Genomic DNA, 20,596 nt, shown 5'->3' on the forward strand with positions numbered 1-20,596 from the left:
CACTTTACAAAAAGTTCATCTCACAATAAATGTGAAGGAAATAAACAGCTCTGAGTCAAGAAAGGCGAACACTCAAACATGTGTGGACTATTCGCTACGTTTCCAGATTTATTCCCAGCGTGCGTGGGTGCGCTGTGGCACGAGGCCTTAGCCTCGGCTATCGGGCTGTGATGATGTGTGACCTTAGGAATTCAGAGATGCCATCCCGGACTCATGGGGTGAGGTCTGTTCCAGCCACTGCAAGGCCCCACCTGACTTTCTTACGCTAGAAAGGTTTAGGATTCATTTTCTACAAAGTCAACCTCCCAGAGCACAGCCAGATCTAAAGCACTTTTTCTCTTAAACAAAGGAGCAGCCATTCCCAAAGCCCAGTCTAACCTGAAATACCAGATTTCCTAATGAGCAGTCGCTCAGACGCCTGTCCCAGCTCCCCTACCATGTTTAACCCCTTCCTTCCCCTCTCTGGTCTCCAGAATTCCACCTTCCAACACCATGAAGGTTATTTGAATTTTAAAAATATATATTAATATCTCTGGTGAAAATCCTCACGTCTAACTGCTTTCTAGATATAAGTACGCATAACATCCCTTTTTACATCCATAATCATTCCAGAGAGTACCTAAAAAGAAAACTGTGGGAGGTAAGCGATAGAGACACCGAATCATTACAAAGTTGTATATTAATCTTTCTAATTCATAGGCCTTTTTGGATAAAAAGAGGAATGAAATTAGTAGTTCTGGTCATTTTTCAAACTATATCACCATGAAATTTGGTCCACAAACAATATGTATCAGATGTCTCTTCAGTTATCTAAAGTCTCACTATGATTCATTAAACTCTACACACTCCCACCAGTCAATGAAAACATTAAGTTCCAGACTGAGTTTCTTTGATATAAATTGTTGTCCTTTTTAAAAATCAGTCTTTAGATTCTGGAGTCTTGTGATTCTTCTTAATCATACTTAATACATTAGTATCTAACAGGTTTTTTTTCCTCTTGTGTTTAATGTATGTAGATGTTTTAAAACATTAGGTATGAAAAGTTTTAGTTATTAAAATTTCTGTGGTCTGAAAAATAGTGACACCTGAAACATAAATCTTGTATTAAAAACTAATAAAGAAATGCAAGTGGGCGTGCAGGTTTTCCTCCCCTACAAGAGCAAGAGATAAGATAGACCGTCCCCATTTCCCCTTTCTCCTTCTTCTTTTTGCCTATGAAGTTAAGAAAGATAAACAAGACAAACACTCACTGATAGCGAAAGTATGGAGGAAACAAATGCTGTTGATAAGGGTGTAAATGCACACAACCTATTTGGAAGGTACAGTAGCAATTAGTACCCAAAGATTTCATCGGTTATTTCCTTTAATCTGATAATTCTGCTTTGATCAGTGTGGTCTAAGGAAGTCATTAAAGATGCACAAAACTTTGGGGTAAAGGAAGTTCATTTCAGCATCATTTAGAATGGTGACAATTGGACTCAACCATGGGAAAACTGGACAATTAAACTGTAATTCCTGGTGACGATGGTCAAGGAACCAGGCTCCAGAGTCTTGACGCGTCAGTCTGGGTCTGCCGTGTGCGTGAACGTGACGTCACACGAGCAGGGGATTCTTCAGCAACCCAGCAAATGAGTTTAATAAATTATAGATAATCTACCAATAACTAAAATTACTAAAATTCAAGAACTGCAGGGGGCCGGCCCGGTGGCTCAGGTGGTTGGAGCGCCATGCTCCTAACTCCGAAGGCTGCCGGTTTGATTCCCACATGGGCCAGTGGGCTCTCAACCACAAGGTTGCCAGTTTGACTCCCGCAAGGGATGGTGGGCTGCGCCCCCTGCAACTAGCAACGCAACTGGACCTGGAGCTGAGCTGCGCCCTCCACAACTAAGACTGAAAGGACAACAACTTGAAGCTGAATGGCACCCTCCACAACTAAGATTGAAAGGACAACAACTTGACTTGGAAAAAAGTCCTGGAAGTACACACTGTTCCCCAATAAAGTCCTGTTCCCCTTCCCCAATAAAATCTTTAAAAACAAAGAACGGCATTGAACATTTCTGCCCAAGGGTATAAAAGTTTTTCATTTTCCTGAGTAAAACTCTACCAACGAATAACAATTTGTTACAATTGATTTTTAACCTTATCCCCTTCTTTATCTTACAAATGAATTCAGCAATAACAAAAATCATGAAGTTTTAAAGCATTTTCTCAAATAAAATCAATGAAACTCACATCATGGCGTCTTCATGGAATGAACAAATCGCTCAGTAAACGTCAGCTGTCACAGCCAGTGTTCCAAGAGCTTTCTGTGCACTGATTCACTGACTCTTCACTGAAGTGGATAGATACAGTTGTGATCCCCATATTCAGATGAATGACCTGAAAGTACACATTGCGTAAGCAATGTGCCCAGACAACGCAGCTAGGAAATGGCCAAGCCCAATTTGAAACCCAGGCAGTTGGCATCAGAGCCCGAGGTCTCAACCACGGTGCCACACCGCTATTAAAATACAATTATTAGATACAAATGTAATAATCAAAGCTTAAGTAACCTAGATTAATATTGAAACTGCACTGAGATTTTGGTTAAATAGAAGCAGGGAGAGGGGAGGAGAGTTTATCAAGGAGGTGATGGAGCCTCGGGGAAGGCAGGCAGGCAGGCTGATGAAGAACATTCCAGGCCCAACGCTCAGTGTGATCCAGAGGTCAGACCTAGGACCAAGAGGCTTGTCCCTGAGGCTCAAATACCAGCGATAATGCAGAGGGGAGGGTGGGCAAAAGTTCAAAGGTGAGGCCTCTGTGTTTCATCTTGTCCTTACCCTTATTTTGTGTCTATGTTTTATCTTGTCCTTTTCTGTTTCTTCCCGTGAGAAATGAAGATGGAAGGAGGTTAAGTGGAGTGAGGTGATGAGCTTTATGTTTTGGAAAATACCATCAGTAGTTTGGATTGGCAGTGGTGTGGACTGGAGAATGGAAGCTCCTGGGCTCAAGGAGACCAGTTAAAAGGCAAGGGATAAAGTAGCTGCAGGGCAGTGGGATTGGAGAGCAAGGGACAGGTTAAGAGCTTCAGTTAGCAGATGGAACTCAGGCTGGGATCACCAGTTAGATGTGAGGGATTAAAGGAACAGTGAGAGCAGATAATTGACTAAATTACTTAACTCCTAGACATAAGAGGGACCACACTAAGTAACTAGGTTTTGGCAGACCACTTAAATTTCAAAGAGGAAACTTCACTTTTTTCCTTCCTTCTATCTTCCCTCCTTATAATAACATCCTGAGTCACATTTATTCTGTTTTCTTTTTTAATTACTAGATTGCCTCATAATAAACAAAAGACAGAATTTGATTCTCAACCATAATTAAACTTCTTTTGAATTTGTTAAGGACCCAAGAACTCAACTGAATACAGACAACTCCTGGTACCCTTGTTTTTGAAAACATAAAAATCATTTTTAAAGGATAGACCTGATTCTGATTTAGAAATTCAAATACCATAAAAAAAAATCTTCACTTTACCCCTAACCAACTTTATCCTTTAAGTGATCATTTCAATTTTATAAAATACACTTAAACGTATACAATTATAAATGCATGTTCTGGAGGATAATTAAATGACCAGGTTGACTATCTTAGTCGATAGTAAATGTGCATTTGTCTTATCAAAATGGCGATTCAATTCTAACTCAGGACAGCAAGTTGTCAAAATAATTTTCAAAGACAGCCTATTATGAACAAATAAATATACATTTAAATTAAATAATAGAAGCCTTGGAAACTCCTGAAAACACTAAAAAACAATTATCCCCACAGAACCCGAAAGCGGCATCTGAAAACCCCATACTAGAAACAGTACGATGACACACCAGAGAGGCATGTAATGCATACTGTTCTCAATGGCAGGACTCAGATCTCTGCTAAAGCTGCATGTCCCGACCTCCCTGGCGAGGAGGCTGAATTACAGCCTAATTACACCCAGAGAAGAAGCCTTTGTCTCTCTCTACTCCCAGGAGATTCCAAGGTAAAGCTGGAATTGTAATTTGCTAGATGGCTGAGACTGAGCGTAGCTTTTGCACCATCCTCTGAAGTAAAAGTTAAGTATATGAAGGAAAAGCTTTAATGGAAATATAAGACATCAAAGCAATTACAAAGAAAGCTGTTTTTGAAAAAAATGAGAGAGTACATTTAAAGTATAATCTATATCCAGTAACATTCCCTTTTGGCAATAACTGCTGTGCTAATGGGAGTAAGAAAAGGTGTTTGAAGTCAGACAGACCCCACTATTTAGGGGCCCTGTAACCTGGGGCAAGCCTCCCAACCTGACCCCTCACTTCCTTCATCTGCAAAATGGGGGTAATTATACCTACTTGTAAGAGATGGTATAAAGATTAAATGAAATAATGTGTGTAAATAAATCCACCACAATGCCTGGCACACAACCGGCTCCCATAAATGGTCATTACAATAGTTTGTCTGAAGGTTCTTTATTGACCTTGTATTTCTAAAAAATTAGTTATTAGGGATTTTTTTTTTCCCTTTTAGCACCAAGTGAGGCAAAGTAGATTCTTCTCCTTCTGCCTGCCCAATACTACCTCATCTTATAATCTGAATCATAGTAAAAGCAAAAAACCATGAGTGCCTACTGTATTCAGACAGTATCGTGCTAAGTGCTATGGAAACACAAGAGAAGAGAAGGGATGGCGTCTGCCATCAGAGGTCCTGCAATACAAGCAAGGAGGTGAGGCCTCCATAGATGAAACAACTAGAATAAAGTATATATATATGTGTGTGTGTGTGTGTATATGTTGTATATGTCACATATATGTGTCATGTGTGTCATATACATGCATCATATATGTGTGTCATATGTGTGTATCATGTATGTATGGTACAGGGTGAGATTACATGATACCAACTGAATTACCAGGATGAATCACAAGTGGGAAAAACAGATATGGGTTAGAGCAGTGATTCCAAACTATCGATGGCGAGGATCACTTTTAATTTTCTATCCATCGTGAACCAACAAGCGGCCCTACCGCCCAGACAGCGGCACAGCTCATGCTACATCCAACTCATCATGTCAGTTCAGCTGCACCCAGAGCTATGCCCTGTCCACACACTCACTCGTGGACCATGTGCCTGGATTTTCGGGTAATGCTAAATTGTCCAAAAGTCTCTAAATGCTTACTCTTAATACCTCTACTCATCTTGTTGCAGACCAGTAACAAACAGTTTTTGAACTAATTTTGAACTAGTAGTCAGTGGATTACTCTCAGAGTCGTCTCAAGCTGGACCTAAAGAGGTAGGTTTAGATTGTTCGAGGGGCTTCCAGAACAAGGAGTGGACGATGGACAAAGCAAGGGTCTAGATGCTGGAATAAGCTCTGCATGAACTGGGATAATTGTTTTTATCAGAAATGGAACAAACCAGTAGAATTTGAAGCAGGGTATAGATATATCTATAGGAATAGGTATAGACATACCTGCTTTTCAAAATGCAAGGGAACAAGTCTTTCAGTAGGCATCCCAAAAGCAATAGAAAGGAGATCTACGTGAAGTTTTCCAAACCCACCGCCTAGTTGGCTTACTGGCTACTGAGGACTAGAATCCAGAAGTACACTCCTCTGTCGGAACAGTCAACATTTCCTATGTCTGTGCACACATCTCAGGAATCCTGTTCGTCATCGAAGGGAAGGACGCAGGAACGAGTTCAGGGTTTGGGTCAAGCTCTGCCTGTCAGGAACAAATGAGCACAGGCTCTTGAGCCCCACAACTGGGGTCCACCCCTGACCTCTCGTTGACCAGCTATGCCACCTGGGGCAGTGTCTTCAACTCCCTTTGCTTCCAACTCCTCAACTGCAACATGGGGACAACTACAGCATGTTCCTCAAAGGGTTGTTGTGAGGACTAAATGCTGCTGCTGCTGCTGCTGCTGCTGCTGCTGCTGCTGCTGCTGCTGCTGCTACTGCTGCTGCTGCTACTGCGACTGCTGCTGCTGCTGCTGCTACTGCTGCTGCTGCTGCTGCTGCTGCTGCTGCTGCTGCTGCTACTGCTACTATTACTACTGCTGCTGCTGCTGCTGCTACTATTACTACTGCTGCTGCTGCTGCTGCTGCTGCTACTGCTGCTGCTGCTGCTACTGCTGCTGCTGCTGCTGCTACTGCGACTGCTGCTGCTGCTGCTGCTGCTACTGCGACTGCTGCTGCTACTGCTGCTGCTGCTACTGCTACTATTACTGCTGCTGCTACTGCTACTATTACTACTGCTGCTGCTGCTGCTGCTGCTGCTGCTACTGCTGCTGCTGCTGCTGCTACTGCGACTGTTGCTGCTACTGCTGCTGCTGCTACTGCTACTATTACTACTGCTGCTGCTACTGCTGCTGCTGCTGCTGCTGCTGCTGCTGCTACTGCTGCTGCTGCTGCTACTGCTGCTGCTGCTACTGCTACTATTACTACTGCTGCTGCTACTGCTGCTGCTGCTGCTGCTGCTGCTGCTGCTGCTGCTGCTACTACTGCTGCTACTACCAGACTTTTCTCCCAGCAGGTCATCCCCCAGGCCAAGTTCAGAGGTGTTTAAGAAGTCCTAATCCAATGCTCTCGAACTCGGACAATGAACCCGGGTCTGAGCAAAGCTCTTGGGAAGTACTCTTTCCTTGGCCCCCTTTTCCAAGTTAGTTGCTACTCAGACCTTTCAAAGCCCGGTTCAAATGTCACATCCTCAAGTAAGCTGTACGCATCAGGAATTGGTTTGACTGTGTGTAGTAGAAACCCATCTCCTGTGGCTTAGTCAGAAAGGGGCTCATTGTCACCAACAAACAAGAAGCAGGGACAGAAAATCCAGGCCAGGTGCAGTAGGTCCTAGATGTCACAATGCCCCGGGCTCTACCATTGTCAGTACGTGACTTCAATCCTCACGTCACTGCAGGGACATCTCCTAGCAGCAGGAAGTGGAAGGAAGAGCTGAGGATGGAAAGGTGGTGCCTATAGCAAGAAAACAACACTCACCCAGCACTCCGTCCGCTTCTCCCATCTCTCTGGTTAAGCCTGGGTTATCACTGGACGTCCCCAGGTGCAAGGGGGGTACAAAAACGGAGTTTTTAAGGTGGCTACCCTGCTGATCCAAATAAAATTGGGGTTCTGTTGGTAACAAAAAAGGAATAAATGATTATTGGGAGGCAACCAGCAAAGCCTTCCTTGACCCCTAAGACTAGCTCAGGTTCCACTGTAAGATAATTTCACAGCATTGTATGCTCACTCTTCCTTTGTGTGTCACTTACATGTAAGTTGTAATTCAATAATTTCTTATGTAAATAATTTTTAATACCTATCTCACAACAGAACATAAGCTTTGGGGAAGCAGGAACTGTGTCTCTCCAGCTCGGCTCACCCCAGGCCCCCAGTGCCTAGCCCAGTGCCTTGTATATAGTAATATGCAGAAAATAAATAGGTGCAAAATCAGTAAACAAACCACTTCATAAAAGCTCCTTGATATACTTATTAACTGTAGGCAATTAACTTCACTTCTTTCTGGTTTAAGCTCAGACTAGAAATATTTACATGCCTTATAAGGTTAATGTTATGAAGAATATGTGAGAAGAAAATCAAGAAACACTAGGAAAATATTTTGGATAAAAATTTGATACATGTGGTAAAGAGAAAAACAGAGCCTTAGTATTCATAAGGGATATGCTCTAAGGTCATGGGAATCAAGAAATGTCACATAGGAGAATGCCAGAAATATAACCATATTATTTGGTAATAAATATGGGAGGTAGGGACATATTTAGACATGGTTGCCTTTTTCTTCTTTCTTTCCTCCCAGTAAAAGAGAGACAACTTTTTTATAAACTGAATTAAACTACTCAGGGGAGCTTATTTATCAATAGAAGATTATCTCCATTCATTCATTTAACCAATGCTTGTGGGAACATGCACCACACTAGGTCCTAGAAGCCCAACGATTATCGAACAAATATGGTCTTGACCTGCATGGCACTTATGTGCCGGTTGGGGTAGTGGGGCAAAAAAATTAAGAGTAAACAGATTTACTGCTGGTAATAAATGCTGTATGGTGCTGTGACACAGAATAACGAAAGGGAGGTCACATTTAAACCAAAAATGAGAAGACAACGATTAGAACAACCAGGGAAAGAACACCAGGTGGCCTGACGTGATGGGCAAGAGGAGAGTGGCTTGATTATCGTCCCCTTCTCGGATTACATCTCCTGCTACTTGCCTACACTCCCTGACCAACCCCACTGTTATTTGAACATACCAAACACACTCTTGCCTCAGGCCCTTTGCACGTACTGTCCTCCCACAGTCTACTTAGTAAACACTCTTCCCCTACATTTTCCTGTTCCCTCTGATTCAGATCTCTGCTCAATAAAGCAACCGGGAAATGGGTGATGCTACAATCATAGTCATTCTTGTATTAATTCAGCAGCTATTTATTGAGTGCCCTGTGGGTGCCAGGCACTGTTCTAGGCCCTGGGAATATAGTGGTCGGATGCAAGACGAATTTCCTGCTCTCATAGGTCCTACATTCTAGTTGGGGAAATGGACAGTGTTAAACAAACATAAAATGTGCTAAAAAAACAACAACAGTGTAAGTGGAGGAGAGTGGTGAGTAGAAGTCTCTTTGAAGAAGCAAGTTCTGAGCAGAGAGCTCAGTGATCTAAGTAAGCCACGAGAAGATTAGGGGAAGGAGACGGAGGCAAAGACAAGCAAATACTTAGGTCTTAAGGCAAAACTATCTCAAAAAACCACAAGAAGATAGCTCAACAAAGCTGTGAAAAATTATATAAACCTTTTAAAAATTTTTATATAAAAACACTTTATAGAATTTTATATTAAAATTATATAAAAATTTTGTGTCCTCCAAAAAGAGATATTGCAGTCCCAGCCCCTAGTACCTTACCATGAGATCTTATTTGGAAAAGAGGTCTTAAAGAGGTAATTAGTTAAGATGGGATCACACTGGAATAGGGTGAGCCCTAATCCAATATGACTGGTGTCCTTATAAGATCGAGCATTTGAAGATGGAGCAGAGACTGACGCAGCTGCAAGTCAAGGAACACCAACGACTGACAGCCACCAACAGAAGCTGGAAAGGGCAAGGAGGGATCCTACCTGGAGTCTTAGGGAGCCTGGCCCTGCCGACACCTTGGTTTTGGACTTCTGGCCTCCAAAACTATGTGACAATAAATTTCTATTGTTTTAAGCCATGTGGTACATTGTCAAGGGAACTCTAGGAAACAAACAGAGATGCCTATGAGACATCCAAGATCTGGAGTTGAGGGGAGAGTTTAGGGCTGAAGATATAAATTTGGAGATATAATTATAACACCATAAGCAAATAGACTGGACTTCACTACACAGCAAAATTCAACAATCTGTTGTCAACAGGAGTTATGTAAACATGGACTGATATCAACTTTTGAAATAACAATGTGGTCTACATTCTAAGACACCTGCACAAATTTAAGAAGAGCAGAGCAGGTCACCATAGTATCAGACTAAATCAATGCCACAGCAAGAAGCATTAACAGATAAAATCACTGTGTAATGGCAGACCATTAAACAATAAAAACATAAAACTCATTTCATAATCCGATTAATATAATAAAAATGTCATAAATGGAGGAAATACAGCAACTAGACATATATAATGGTAACCAGTGACCTCAATATTTACCAATGCGATAGAATTAAATATCAAAGAATTAGACAAAGACAGTCGCCCAGGACGACACAATAAGAAGGACAGAATTAGCAAGTATGAAAGGAGAGAACTGAAGAGCAGAACAACGAACTTCCTTTTCGAGCACACAGGTCTCTCTAATAAAAAGTTGTCAAATTCTAGAACAGAATTTGGTCATATTCTTAGATCCAAACCACAATAAAAACAGAAAAAGGAACAAAAGGGAAAGTTACCTTGAAATAATTAAAACTTACAAACTATAAAACATTGAAGATGGGATAAAATTCAGAACACATTGGACCATTTTTACAGTGATAAAGATAAATTTAATACCTCAACTTACAGAATTCTGTCTTAAATTCAAAATCATTGGATTGTTTGTTTTTTTGTTCTTGAGTTGTGTGAGCTCTTTGTATAGTTTGGATACTGAAGGAAACTGGACTTTGGGTGGGGAGCACACAGTATACGGATGTCAAATTATAATCTTGTACACCTGAAAATTATATGTTATTAACCAATATTACCCCCAGTAAATTTAATTTTTACAATATATAAAGTAATAATTTATAAAATTAATAATCATGTGCATGAGAAAAGTCAGCCTGGGAACCCCGCGGTCACTCTGATTGCTGTGGTTGGCTTGGCTGATGGGTGAGGCCCAGCGTGTTGTCCCTGGAGCTGAAGCCCCATCCGGAGGGAGCAGAGCCAGGCTTTTCATGGAGAAGCTGTTGCTCCCCTTACAGGAACTTTACTAAGTTTTCTTTTCTTTGTCTAAGAAATCCGTTAAGATGACCATTTTAAAAGAAACCTCAGTGCATCTCAACTCCGGGCCCAAATTTGTATTCCAGGAGCCTGATAATCAAATTTAAAACTGTGTAGAATCCATTTTTAACAAACGATGGTCCTCAGACTCCAGTGAGTTTAAGTGGGTGTCTGGCAACGGTGGGGATTTCCTGCCTCCTCTGTTTGATGAAATCTCTAGTTATGACATTGTTATGTCACCAAGAGGCATAGCTTGCCAAACCTCATCTTAGACATTTATGTGGGTTTTCCCGAATTCCCTTTAGCAACTTAAATCCTGGATGTTATTGCCAGCTACCAGGGAAATTAAACAGGGAATATTCAGGAAATATAAAGTGACTAACAGTGAGCAGTTGCACGACTCTTTCTCATGGGCAATTTCATGGCTGGGAAACAAACTTAAGGGTACAGTGGAAACAGTAAACTGTTCACAGACATCCTGAGGTTCAGTCTACAGACATATGGAGAAATTTCTGGTCCTGTTCCTGGAAGGTCTGAATGTTTTTGTGGGAAACGCCTCTGCCTGGGGCTTGCTCAATTATATCTTAGCAGTGATGATTAAACACAATCGGACTCGCAAGTTAGCAAAGGCCACTTTCAAAAGTTTTATGGGTATATAATCACCTTTCTCTTAAAAAGAATGAGTTCATAATCCTCTGAAATCAGGACGAACTGTCAAAAGGATCACACTCAGACTTCCTATTCAAACGGAATATGCCACAATCATTGGATCTTGCATTATGATGCCTTCATGAAAAACAGAAAATCTAAACCATAAGTGTGACTCTAAGCACACAGCAGGGAAAATGGTAAGAGATAACCAAGTGTGGACGTTACTGAACAGTGGGACAGAACGACCAGAAACAAGGGCGCCCAAGAAGAAAGCGTGATTCTTAGGGAAGTGCCTGGACCATGTCGTCCGTCTAAGACCACATGCAAGTGGATGGAAACTGAACAACTGAGGGCCTTTAAACGCAACATACGCCTGCTTGAAAAAGATACATGTGACAACAGGATTTTTTGGCCAGGATCCGAAACTTCTGGAATCCCCTGTTTTTAGGTAGAATAGGTATCAAAACATTCAGTGGAAACTTCACTTTTATAATAGGCTTATTTATCTTAGATATTTCTGTGGTGGTTGAGTTTAGTTATTAGTTCCAATATTAGTGTGTGAATGTACCCAACATAGGGAAGTTTTGAAAGTTGAATAGGTTCTCTCTCTGACCCCTCCCTTCTCTCTCTCTCTACATATAGATAGAAAATAAAACTCTTTAAACACATGCTTTTTACTTATGCAAAATGCACTTATCTAAAGTAGATAAAGTTTTGTGCCTTGTAGTCCAGAACAAGGAAACATTTCTATCTGCCAGATATCTAGGTACCTGTAAATTTCCAAATTCTCTAGAAGAGAAGACGTCTATCTACCATCCATTTTTGTGACATTCTTTCTTATTTTAAACTATTCATATTAAGGTTTTTTAATCACAAAATAAGTAGCACGTGCCCTCTCTGTCCCTGGTCATCCTGCCACTAACAAAATGAGGGAAAACATTCAATTTGTAAAATCCTGCTTGTGTGGAAAGTCCTTTGTGCCTACTGACCCCATCTCACAAACTAATAAACTGTTTAACTCTGTTCTAGTCAAACCCTCCAAAATACACATTAGAGCCAGATGGAAATTCCACTGACTAAATTAAAACACACTAATTGGGCATCAAATTTCTCCTGAAAGTATTCCTTCCCAGCACCACAGATGAGGTATCGTGTGGGTGTCGGATGTGCGACTAAGAGGAAATTCATTCTTTCTGTACAAATAAATCGTTCAGATTCACTTTACTAACCTTTCTTATTGGCTCCTGGAAATGATCAAATGGAGGATGTGGGAAATTTAACTGCTCAAGCATTCAAAAGTTTTATTCAGTGGGTGGAAACAAGGATAGTTAAAACAAGACAGCTAGATCATTTCTAGATAAGATGTGTTCCTTTGCAAAACAATCCTAGAAAATCAAAGGCCCCATCTGGGATACAGACACACAGACATCCCTACCTCCATATGGATGCAGGCAAAAATGTGTGCAGTTCACGTAATATGCTACGTGTATTAAAGAACTGATCTTAAGACTTTCTGTTTTAACATTAATTCCTAGATGGTAGCATTACCAAAACACACTGTATAAATTTAATCATACAGTGAGGGAATTCCCATCCACATATTATTCAGGTTCATGAATTGCAATGAATACAACAGTTCTCTGGCTACTGTATAGTTTTCATGATGATTCAAAGATAACTTGAACCTCCAACATTTGTTCAGAATAGCTGACCTGACCCAAATACTACTGATTATGTCTATCTAGGCCTTAGAAGACTCTGTACCCGTCAGGTCAAGGTAAACATCAACAGTGACAAATCACGTCAGTAGCATGCACCTTGATGTGATGAAGATGGCACTCTGCCTCTCTGGTCTGCCTCCCCAGAACCAACAACATCCTAAGGAAAAATATTAGGATGGGACATTCAAAATATTAAGAGGGACATTCAACAAAATACCTGACCAGCACTCCTCAAAATTGTCAAGATTATCAAAGACAAGGAAAGTCTGAGAAACTGCCATAGTCAAGAGGAGCCTAAAGGGACATGACAACTAAATGTTACGTGGTGTCCTGGATGGGCTCCTGGAACAGATAAAGGACATTAGGTAAAAACTAAGGCAATCCAAATAAACGATGGACATTAGCTAATAGTAATGTATCAATATTGGTTCATTCATTTTAAGTACAATGTTAAATAGAAGGAACTAGGTACGGGGTATGTGGGAACTCTGTACTATCTTCTCAGTTTTTCTGTAAATCTAAAACTGTCCTAAAAAATAAAGTCTATTTTAAAAATCCTTACAGCTACTTTTTTAAATGTCATAGCTTCGTGACTACAACTTATTTGTAAATAGTTCAAATATATACCAATAGATAGAAACAGAGAATGATACCAATAGATAAAAATGGAGAAGGGAATAAGACAAAGGTAATAAAATGTTAACATTTGAGGACTCTGGGTGAAGGCATCTGAGAATTCTTGGTACTAATCTTATAACTTTTCTGTAAGTCTGAAATTATGTCAAAATTTAAAAATTTTTAAGGCAAAAAATTGTCTTAAACAAAAAGAAAAGACATATATGAAAATGGGAAGATATTTGTAACCTATGTGATAGACAATGAATAAATTCTTTAATATATAAATCATAAGAAAAAGACAAATGTCACAAAAGGAAAGATAAATGAACAAGTAAGTAACAAAAAAAAAAAGTATAAGGGTTAGTTGACGTGTGTGTGTGTGTGTGTGTGTGTGTGTGTACATATATATGTATCAATAAGAGAAACGTACATTTTCTTAAAACTGTAATCAAATTTTACTTGATAAATTAGCACTCAAAAACAAATAAAGAAAAAAACTGAAACTAACCAAAAAAATCCAAAGCTGGAGAGTGTATCATTAAATGGGCACTGTACTGCTGGTGGAGGTCCCAATTGGTCCAATACTCTGGTTGCAATTTGGCAAGAGAAAAAGCTTGTAAAGACCTTCAGTCCCTTTGACTCAGCAGTTCCTTCACTTGATAGAATTTATCCTGAGGAAATAAGCAGAGAAGTGGAAAATTACGTACAAGGCAGTTCATTATAACATTATTTATAATAATACGAGGTATGGTTAAAAAATACCGTGAATGTTGACATTAAAAAAATTTAATACAGTAAAAGACACATTGCCATTAATTCCCCTCAAAATACTCCCCCTTGCTTCGAACACACTTATCCCATCGTTTTTGCCACTTTCTGAAGCAGTTCTGGAAGTCCTCTTTTGTGAGTGTCTTTAGTTGTGCTGTCATGGCTGCCTCGATGTCCTGAATCATTTTGACTTTGGGAAAGAGCCAGAAGTTGCACGATGCCAGATCTGGTGAATAAGGTGGATGAAGACACACCGTAATGTGTTTATTTGACAGAAATTTCCGTACCAGAAGTGATGTGTGACATGGCGCCTTTCTGTTGTGATCAGAAACTACGGTGACTGCTGCTGAGTGCCATCCAACGGAAAGGCAGGGATCTTCAATACGGGAAGCAGCGCATCGAACCTTAATAACAGTGTGTGACAAGTTTCAACTTGTTCAGTGCAGTCAGTCGGGTGTGAGCTACGGTTGAGAGAAGGTGTGTTTTAAAGTGTGCTGTAAATCATCCTCCATCATGACAATTCTCCATGTCACACATCGCTTCTGGTACAGCAAGTTCTGTCAAATAAAAACATTACGGTGTGTCCTCATCCACCTTATTCACTGGATCTGGCACCATGAGACTTCTGGCTCTTCCCCAAAGTCAAAATTATCATGAAAAGTAAACATTTGGAATCAATTCAGGACATGGAGCCCGCCACAACAGTGCAACTAAAGACACTCATGAAAGAGGACTCCCAGAGCTGCTTCAAAAAGTGGCAAGAAGTGTGTTCGAAGCGGGGGGGGGGGGGTGTATTTTGAGGAGGATTAAGGACAATGTGTCTTTTACTGTAATAAATTTAATGTAAACATTCACTGCATTGTTTGATCACATCTTGTATTATGTTAAAAGTCTAACATCGGGATTGGTCAGACATGAATCATGCTATATCCGTATGATGGATTACTAAGTAGCCATGAAAATGTCATATTGTGAAAGAGTGCTTATACAATGGGAAATGTTAACAATATGTACACTGTTAACAGTAGTTATCTTTGGGTGTTGTCACTATTTTGCCAGCAATAACTTCAGACACCATGAAAAGAGATTGTACATGGGTTGTAGGACATAAGCATGACTGTCATTCTTTCTGAAGGAATGTGATGGGTGTAATGAGTGACTGATAAGCCTAAGGAAGAACTAAAGATCGACCTTTGAAAAATAACATGGGCCTTACAATAAAATATTGAGTTTTCCCAAGTGGAAAAAAAAAGTTATGTATTCATTCATTTTGCAAATATTTAAGTACATGCTATTTTTAAAATATAATGCTAGGTACTCTGTGAGGGAATAAGAACATCTACAAAGTTGGGTAAGGAATGTCCTCTGTCCTCAATGAGCTTACAATTTAGCAGAGGTGGTCAAAACAATTTTACAAATGATCATAACATAGGACAGAACACTGAGGAAAGACAGAGTACATCCAACTGAGATGAAAATGAAGGAGGTGGTATCTGAGGTGAGATCTGAACATAAAAGCGTCTTTGAACTGGCTACTGTTGCCATGGAAAACAAACATGTAAGGATAGTACAGCGTACAGCATAAAAATGGGAGAGATGGGGAGAGAGGAAGGCTTATTCAAGAAAGCGTGAGTATTCTAGTTTGGCTGAAAACATGGTAATTGTAAGGAAACTAAGACTTGGAAAGATAAGCTACAGACAGATAATCAAAAACCTTAAATGCCCACCTGAGAAATCCGAACTCAATACGTTAAGCAAATGTGTTTATTAAAGGTCTCTGAGCAGCCTGACAGTCTGAGAAAATCTGTACCAATGGTGGAGTAGACATCCAGAGAAACCCTCCTGGCCCAGAACAACTCAACTGCATTTAAAACATCTTTATAAAGGCATGACTGGCAAAATTGTAAGTAAAACCCTCAGAGACCTGACCTAAGAAGAAAGCACGATTCTAAATAGGTAAGGAAATTGGCATCCGTCAATTGAGAGCATTTGCCAATTCCTGATGAACAAGAGCAGAGGTCAGCGAATCACATATAGCTTGCCACCTGTTTTTGTAAATAAAGTTTTATTGGAACACAACCCCACCCATTCATTTATGTATGGTCTATGCCTGCTTTCATGCTACAATGGCAGAGCTGAGTAGTTGCAACAGAGACCACATGGCCTGCAAGGCCTAAAATGATTATATCTGGTCCCTTATAGAAAAGTTTGTTGACTCCTGGCCTTGAGTTTTAGTGGGCTGAGTCTGTGGGATTGGTGAGACAAAGCCAGGTACCTGCATGGGGTGAGGTGCCATAGAAAAGACTGCGTAAACTTGAGAATTTCCTAATTCATCTACTGAAGGTGTCTGCCTGAAAGGTGACACCTTCAGTAGATGAATTAGGAAAATGTTTGAAGAGGGAGATGAAGGGGACATAGTCAGGAGCCACATAAATGACACTTTGGTCAATCACGGACTATCTATATGATGGTGGTCCCATAAGATTACAATGGAGCTAAAAAATTCCTATCACCCAACGACGTCGTATCCATTGTAACTTCATAGTGCAATGCATTACTCATGTGTCTGTGGTGATGCTGGTATAAACAAACCTACTGCCATGCCAGTCGTATAAAAGTATAGCACATGCAATTATGTACAGTAAATACTTGATAATGGAAATAAACACCTATGGTACTGGTTTGTGTATTTGCCAGACTATGCTTTTTAACATTATTTTAAAGTGTGCTCTTTCTACTAATAAGAAAAGTTTGCTGTAAAATAGTATACCCTGTTATGCTGGCAGCAACCTCATACAGCTCATGTTTATCACGTCTCTTGATGGCATCATTTTCTCTTGTGCTTGATTTAATCTCATGTTGTTTTGTACAGTAACATGCTGTACGGGCTTGTAGCCTAGGAGCTATAGGCTGTATCATGCAGCCTAAATGTGTAGTAGGCAGCATTTAGGTTTGTGTACTGCAATCAATGACGTTCACACGATGTCTAAGTTGCCCAACGACATAGTTCTCAGAATGTATCCCCGTCCGTAAATGGCACCTTACTGTACTTGCTTGTTCATATCTTGGCTGAGGTGGAAAGGAAGAAAATTTCCCCTGAGAATTCACAAGCCCTTTCTTACACAGGTCAAAACCCACAGTTTCTGTGTGGTAGCCCTACAACTCCTAGCCAAAATATAGTTTATTCAAGTGATCCTGGCTCAGTAGTGCTTCTAGGTATCTAGCATAAACAAACACCAACCTTGAATTCCCAAAGATAAAGTTCCAAAGAATATAAGCTTCGAATCAAAAAGCACAAAATACTTGAGGAAACAAGTTATTAAAAATAAGACTAAGTAGAAAAACTAACAGCAGAAGCAGACCCACAAAGACTGCAGATATTGGAATTATTAGATGCCAAATACAAAATATTATGTTTACTATAATTTAAGAAATAAAAGAAAATTTTAGAGACGGAAAAAAATTATAAAAAATGATCAAGCATATTTGAAATAAAATCAAATGTAATATCTAAACATGACAGATATAATAATTGATGCTATAAAGTCAATTAATGTTAAGTAACAGATATAGTTAAAGAGAGTAATAACAAATTGGAAGATAAATTTGAAGAAATTGCACAAAATCCCCAGAGAGAGGCAGGAATAGAAAATGCAAAAGAGTTAAGATGCACAAAGGACAGAGTAAGAAGGTCTATTACTCATCTAATCAAAGTTATAGAAGGAGAAAAAAAGAATGGGGAGGAGGCAATAGAAATAATATCTAACAGTTTTCTAGAACTGATCAAATATAATCCTCATATACAAATGAAAGAACTTTCATAGACCAACTGTAAACAAATTGCAATTCACCAATAAAGACAAAGACTTTAAAGACAGAGAGAAAAGATAATACCTACATAAAAGGACAATTTTAAGAAAAGGACAATTAGACCGAAAACAAATTTTTCATCAGTAGTGATATTAGAAGACAGTGAAATAATACTTTCAAAATTCTGAGGAAAAACTTGTCAGCTTAGAGTTGTATATACATGAAGTTATCTTGCAAGAAGGAGGGTAAAAAAAAGACATTTTCAAGCAAGCAAGACCTGCTAGTTTTTGAGTTTTCAACCAACCAATTATTCCTAAAGGAACTTCCAAAAGAAATATATTGTAGAAAGAAAACTAACCCTAAAATAATACCTGAGGGATAATATCTGAGGGGATGATGAAGAAAAATGATATATGGTTAAATCTAAATAAGTATTGGCTGTCTATATAAACAATAATGATAATGTCCAATTAGTGGTGCTAAAAAGATTAAAATTCTAAACAAGAACATGAAAATTGGGATGCAGTGATGTGAGTTAACATGTTCTTATAGTGTTTCTTATATTTTTTCAGGAGGGTAGAGATATTAGTTTTAGACTTTGCTGTGTCAAATATGGATTTCACAGTTTCTAGATAACCACTAAAAATATATATATATATATATTTATATTGGGCCTGCATCACAGCTCAACTTCTGCCCAAATCTGCTTTCTCCACTTCCCTTCAACAGAGCCTAAGAGCACACTCTAATAACATACTCCATCTCAAAGCCTGCTTCCCAAGCAAGCCAATCTGCTACAAATATCCAAAGGAGAAGCACTGGTAAAAAACGGAAAATTTGTTATTAAAAGTTGAGAAAGAAGACAGGGCTACAATTAGACTTGGGTGCAATTCATATAGAGTAATAATAAAAGTTCAGGAATTTAATGAGATGGCTAACTTAGAAACACATACGATAGCTTCAGAGAATCCATACAGCTAAGCACCCAAGAAAGAGAAGGACAGACGACTGAAAAGGACAGAGGAGGCATCAAAAAGGTCTAACAGGGCAGTGTCATCGGGGTCAAAGAACAGAAAAACTTCAAGAAATTTGTAAGTTCACAGTTTTAAATGCTTATCTTATAGATTTTTTTTTTAAATGGTTGTTGTGGATACTTGATGTATACTAAAAACATCTGTCTCTCTTTTCCCCAAATCCATTCTTCAGTTTCACTGTAGGAAACTAACACTTCCTTACTCTCAATGTGCTTCAGATGGAGCTGATTCTACAGTTGGTTCCAAGGGTGGGCTTATGCTCAGGCTGGGCCAATCAGAGGCCTGCATTCTCTGGCCTTCAGTTTGTACTAGGGAGAATCCCGCCCAGGTTTTTGTTCAAACCACTAAATGAGATCTTTGTTGTTGTTGTTATTGTTGTTGTTGTTTTAATTGAATGACCCTAGGGTTTCCCTACAGCCATCTAACCTCTTGTTGCTGCTGGCAGCCAACACGCCACTGAGGAATCACAAGACACAATCAATACAAAAGAGGACAAAGCCACAAGTTAAAGAAAATCCTGATCTGGGGACATTGAGCATCTGAATAAAGCAGTACATACAGCTACACACCCTTAGGCTTTTCGGTTACTGAACCACTGAATTCCTTTTTTTTTTCTTAAACAAATTTGAGTTGGGTTTTCTGTGACTAGCAAATTTAAAAATCCTAATTGATTACAAGTGAATTGATTCAACTCACAAAATTGAATTCCATATTCAATTTTGTATTCTACTTTTTTCACTATACATGATACTGGGAGAATTTATAGCTGTGAAAAGTAAACTAATGGCCTCGGTTTGAATCCACAGTTACTAGCTTTGTAACTTTGGGCATATTACTCAACCTCTGTCGTAAATTGGGCATAGTAATAGCATGTACCTCATAGGGTTGTCGTGAAAGTTAAATTAATTCATATACATAAAGCCTTAGAACAGTGCCTCGTTCTTAGTAAATGCTATAAAAGTGTTAGCTATTATTAGTTACTATTCCTAATTACAAAATTATTATAAGCATCATTATAATAGCTGAATAGATAATCCGTATTTTACTTGACCAGTTGTCCTGCTAACAGGCCAGTTTTTCACTATTATGAATAACTGCATTGTACATCTTTGGGAAAACAGCTTTCTCTATTTATGTTTATTTCCTTAGTTTAGAGTACTAGTGAAAATACTGGTTAGAGAGTTTGTTTGATTCTTAAAGGTTTCTAAGGAGGTAGAATCTACAGCCTTGCTCTGAAGTCTCTTTGGCATTTCTGTATCAGTTAGGCTGTTTGCACTCACCAAGCCTTCCCTCCTACAATTTAAGCTTGTACCTATGACCAAGAGAGTCAACAACAGGAGACAGAAAATAAACAATAGTAAGTAAAGGATCAGATACTCTAATGCGATGAAGCAAATGCGTATAAAGTGTTAAAGAAAACTTGAAATACAAGCAACCAGAAAGCTCAAATGAGTGGAAATTGTTCTGAATTTTACTTTGAAAACGTAGAAACCATCAGAAGTATGGTAGACTCTTGGCAAGAATGTGTTGA

At 39.4% G+C, this 20,596-nt stretch overlaps 1 long non-coding RNA gene across 1 annotated transcript in view; it reads right to left on the reverse strand.

The window, feature by feature from the left end:
• Positions 1-20,596, reverse strand: part of LOC109455265 (uncharacterized) — a 147,611-nt gene that overhangs the window by 117,826 nt on the left and 9,189 nt on the right. Inside the window, exons 3-5 of the long non-coding RNA XR_012497830.1 lie at positions 13,962-14,124; positions 7,004-7,135; positions 2,233-2,379 (exon numbers count right to left, since the gene is read on the reverse strand). This is a non-coding gene — a long non-coding RNA (uncharacterized LOC109455265). The remainder of the gene's footprint in view (positions 1-2,232; positions 2,380-7,003; positions 7,136-13,961; positions 14,125-20,596) is intronic.

Source organism: Rhinolophus sinicus, linkage group LG06, assembly GCF_036562045.2.
Source record: "Rhinolophus sinicus isolate RSC01 linkage group LG06, ASM3656204v1, whole genome shotgun sequence".
Taxonomy (NCBI): Eukaryota; Metazoa; Chordata; class Mammalia; order Chiroptera; family Rhinolophidae; genus Rhinolophus; species Rhinolophus sinicus.